Here is a 5119-nt window from a genome sequence, read left to right on the forward strand (position 1 = left end):
CGATCTTGATAAGGGAGCCACCAAGTTATCTAAGAGGCACTGCCTGGACTTGATATTAGATAAATCCCCCCCCCCCCAAACTTATAAATGGTGTGGCTTTGAACAAGTTACTTAACCTCTCTGGGCCTTATTTATTTATTTATTTGTACTGGGGATTGCATCCAGGGTGCTTAACCACTTAGCCACATCCTCAGCCCTTTTTAATATTTTATTTAGAGATGAAGTCTCTTTAAGTTGCTTAGAGCCTTGCTAAGTTGCTCAAGCTGGCTTTGAACTTGTGATCCTCCTGCCTCCTGTGCCCTGGGATTACAAGTATGCGCCACCACGCCTGGATCCTTACATTCTTCATGAGGACCATATGACTGAGCTCCCAGAGTTGTTCTGATAATTAAGTGAGATAAAGTACATAAAGTGGCAAGCAAGATACCTGGCACCAAGTAGGTACTCTGCAGCTATTTCTCCCCAGGGCCATGTTTTTCCTGGATGAACAGGAGAGTGCTACAAAGCCTCTGAGTAAATTCGATTGTGACCCTTCACTTTGGATGCTTGAAGATGCAATTGGAAGTCCCTGGAAGACAGACACCTGATCACGGTGTACCCAGCCCAGGCACCTGCTGTAGTGAGACCTTGTCTTCGTTGTCAGCCTCTCTCACCTAACTGCTTACATAGCAGGGACCATCCACTGACCACATGTCTACCTCACGTGGTTTCACTGAAGACAGGAGTCACTTAGATCTTGCAGAGTGCAAGTCACGAGGTTGGCATTACTTTCCCATCTCCTAGCTCACAGGGGAAGAGGAGGCACTTGGCAAAGGGGAATGTGCACACCACCCAAACCAAGCACCCTCAAGCTTTCCTTCAAAAGTCCCGACCGGCTTCTGGCAACTGTTGCAAGCACCAGATTCCTCTCTACTCTGGGTGGCAGCTGGCGATAAAGCCCCAATAACTCAGACAAATGTGGCTGACGCCAGAGAGGAGTCAAGGGCCTGGCTGCGACGTCTGGGGCCAGCTTGGGCTTGGACCTCGCTGTGTGTTTACAAGTTTCCCTTTGACAATTCAGTTTTGAAGATGGGCTTCATTAAAGGGCAATTATAGGTTAAGTAACTTGTTGGCTCGCTGCCTAATGTGGAAAACTCGACTGTGACAATCAGATAATTCTGAGATTAAGCAAGACAGCAATTGCTACTGAAAGAAGCAGCTTAGCAAGGGGATAAAGTCTCTCCAGCCATGACCTCATCCCAGCTGCCCCGTCTGGGCAGGAAGTCTGAATTCAGGGGCCCGCGGGCTCTGGGAACCTCTGTCCTGGGGGGTGACCTCTTCTGGGAAAGGGGACCATGGAAGGCAAAGTGCTTTCCCACTGGGATGGGAAGATGGCCCTTTTCCTATGGGGCTCAACCCTTCCAGAGGCTTCTCCTGGGCATCAGGGGCCAGCCCAGCTGTGTGCTTGGCCTCTATCTGTACCTTTCTCTTTCTCACCAGCACAACTTTGCTGGAATCTTCTGCTAGTATTATTCATGGAATTTTCTTGACCCACAAAGGGATGTTCCACATCAAATTCCTGCAGCAGTTTGTGTTAAGTAGGAAGCTTTTTATTATATGTCAGAAAAAAAATCTCACCCCCAAATATGACTTACAAGCCCAGAGGATGGGGTGGCAGGAGGACCCAGTCAAGATGGTGGTGGTATCTGGGCTGGTGCAAGGACCCCTTCAGCAGGTCTCTGGGCTGCCAAACTGCCGACAGCGCCAGGTGAAATGGTGCCATCAATCAAGGCATGGATGAGGAACTGGAAAGAGAGGAGAAATTATTTCCGCTTGGGGAAGAAGTGGCCCAGTATGACAGGACATGCAAGGTTAGCTGAGGCCTGTGGAAAAAATATGGACACGAGGATTATAGATACTCTCATATCTGAGACGGGCTTTGCTAGAATTGCTGTCAGTGGAACTATGGCTGGGTTGTGGCCCATTTGTGAATTTATGACCTTCAATTTCTCTGTGCAAGCCACTGACCAGGTTATAAATTCAGCTGCCAAGACCTACTGTATGCTGGGGGGCCTCCAGCCTGTGCCCATAGTCCCAGGGAAGCCAGTGGCACCTCGGTGGGTGTGGCTGTCCAGAACTCACAGGGCTTTGCCACGTGGGATGGGAAGTCCTTAGGCCTTAAAGGTGCTCATCCCCTGGAATTCAGAGGATGCAAAAAGGTTTTATTAACTCAGCCATTTGAGATAACAATCCAGGGATAGTACTGGAAAATTAGTTGATGTATGGAGTTCCTTTTGAACTTCTTGCAGAAGCTCAGTCAAAGATTTTCTGGTTCATATTGGAAAAGTCAGAATAGAAAGGCAAGGGACCATGGTTTCCACACAAGACTGAGTGCCACTGCTGAGAAGTTGCAACGGTGCTGTCTAAAGAAGAAATTGAAGGTGAGGTGATCAGCGTGGGTACCATCAGACCAATGGATGTTGAAACCAGAGAAACCAACATCATGAAGACAAATTGTCTCTGAGCCCTGGAAGGAGACTGGTCCCAGTTTGCAGTAGGAGCTAAAATTTGTGCCAGGATTGTGGATGACGTTGCATTCAATTTCCTGGGTGTTTTGTTATTGGTGTCCCTATGCCTTATGCAAAGATTCCAAAAGACAGAAGACCTCGGGTCAAGGACATCATATTTGCAATCAAGAAAACGTGAACTCTAGTTTGCTCTTGAATATCAAGTCACTGAAATTTACTTAAAGTACTTGCTGGGATTTCACCTGGATGGTACTACAAGACTTCATTACTCATAAAGTTATCTCTAAGGCAACAACAGGTGTTTTTGTATTGATGGGATGTTTAAATGCATCCATGAGTGGGAAACGCTCCGCTCTCCTGCCCTGGATTCCATGCTTTCATTGTTACGGTTGCCCTGTTCTTTGAATAAATTAATATAAAATTTTACCTCTTTTGCTAGAAGGACAGGATATGCATGTGGCACTGTACCAATGAACGATATATGTGAAAAAGATAACTTACTTTTTCCTTTTTTTTTTTGTGCCTTTGCTTAAGGGGAGATTTTGTTGTGTTTTGTTTTCGGGGGGTGGGTACCAGGTACTGAACTCAGGGGAATTTGGCCACTGAGTCACATCCCCAGCCCTATCATTTTATTTAGAGACAGGGTCTTACTGAGTTGTTTAGTGCCTCACTGTTGCTGAGGCTGGCTTTGAAGTCACGATTCTCCTGCCTCAGCCTCCTGAGCCATTGAGATTACAGGCATGCTCCACCGTACCCCACGTGTATCTTTAAAAGTGTATAATCTACAATTACTGTTTGCTTGTTTGAATAAGGAATAAAGGAATTCCTAACTGTGGGGGGAAAAGCAAGACCAGAGAATGTTGTTCTCAGGTATAGCTGGATCCAGGAACACTTAAACAGTGCCCTCTTCTCTGCTTTTCTCTTTTAATTCCATTTTCAGGGGTTCTTTTGGCAAGATGACCACAAGTAATTCTGGTCCAGCAGAAAGAAGTCTTGTTGCTTCCTATCAAGATTCCTACAAAGGTCTAAGGAATCTAATTGGATCAGTGCAGGTCATGTGACTGGGGGGCACAGTTTCCTGACTGGATGTTCTTGGGGTACTTGTATGAGAGAAATAGCTCCCAAATAGGGGCTGTATTAGGAACACATCACTGAGGGTAGAAAAGGAGTAAATCCTCAAAAGGAAATTAGGGTGCTGCTATAAAAGAGAGGGAAACAGATGCCCAGAAGTCAGGAATCTAATTAATATGTTCCTGGCCTCTGGCATGCATTTAAATGTCAACTTTGCACATGCTGTGTCCCAGATTGATTCTCAGTTTCTTTAGGGCAATGCTTCTGAAAAGTGATCCTTAACAAGCAGCATCAGCATCACCTGGGAACTTGTTAGAAAGTCGCATTCTCGGGCCCCACCCTATACCAATCGAATCAGAAACTCTAGGGGCAGGGCCCAGGAATCTGCATTTTAACAAGCCCATCCCCATGCTCTGAAGTTTAAGAACCACTGCAGTAGGACAAGAGCACGTATCCATCTTCTTGGCATAACCCCCTCATTGATATTATTCACATAAAATTAGCAAAGAAACGAGGCCCTACATAGCTCCTTTGAAGAAATGAATTCATTACTGCAGGTCCATTTGGTTGCTAGCAACAGAAACCTTCTCAGGCTAACTTAAGCACTCTTTCAGTCAGCCTTTACTCTATTGGTAGACGGTAAATGCTTAAACAAACTAAAAAGTCAGCTACTGTGGTTCCTAGGTCCCACGACTGTAAAGTTCTAGCCATGGAGGGTAACCAAAAAACAGACCTGGTCTCTGTCCTCTGGAACCACAGGCCAGCAATCATCAGAGTCAGACAAATGAACACAAATGGGTAACTCTGGGAAGTTCCAAAAACGAGAGCCACTGGTGTCATATGTGGGAATAACAGGGGGATTTGATCATTGCAGGGTCCTGGAAAATCAGAAACTGGAATTTTTGGAAACCTTCAAAAAGAGCTGATGACTCAAAGGAGACCTGAGCTAGTGGCCTTTGGACGGCCATAACCTAGGGTCACCTTGAGGACCTCGGCAACCAGGGCTGGTGGACTTCCTGTCCTGGGCTCTGCCTTTAAAGTGACTTGTCAGTGCTGTTGTTTCTCCAGGGTCAGATTCAGGAAGGAAGAAATTCCTTGAGCCCGTCAGCCAGAGTCAGGCAGGCCAGGGAGGAACCTGGACAAGGACGCGGGGGGCATCACCAAAGCCGACATCAAGGAGTGCCTGATTCCTGACTGGCATGGAACTTTCCCAGTTTCAGCCCTGAAAGTCTTTGTCCTGGAAACCTTTCACCCATCTGGCTGTACCCAAGTCCCTGGAGTCCCTCAGGTGGGGGGCTACATGGCCTGGGTCTTCATGCCTCGGCTTCAGTGGTCAGTGCCACCCTGGCTGGGCACAGTTTCTGTTCATGGGGGTAGCATCAGGGTGACAGAACCAGGCTTCGAACACGCTCAACTTCTGGGCCTTGCCTTCCTCATCTCCTAGTGACAGGCTCTGGAGTCCTGGGCTCTCTGCTCCACCCTGCGCTAGGAATTGAGGTGGCTGCAGGGAAAGACAAAAGGGCGATTTCTCTCCTCCTCAA

The 5119-nt window shown here is 47.2% G+C and overlaps 1 pseudogene; it reads left to right on the plus strand.

Annotated features, from left to right (window-relative positions):
- Positions 1 to 1672: 1672 nt before the first annotated feature.
- LOC143394133 (pyruvate dehydrogenase E1 component subunit beta, mitochondrial-like) lies at positions 1673 to 2685 on the plus strand (annotated as a pseudogene).
- The last annotated feature ends 2434 nt before the right edge of the window (positions 2686 to 5119 follow it).

The sequence above is a fragment of the Callospermophilus lateralis genome, chromosome 3 (assembly GCF_048772815.1).
Source record: "Callospermophilus lateralis isolate mCalLat2 chromosome 3, mCalLat2.hap1, whole genome shotgun sequence".
NCBI lineage: Eukaryota > Metazoa > Chordata > Mammalia > Rodentia > Sciuridae > Callospermophilus > Callospermophilus lateralis.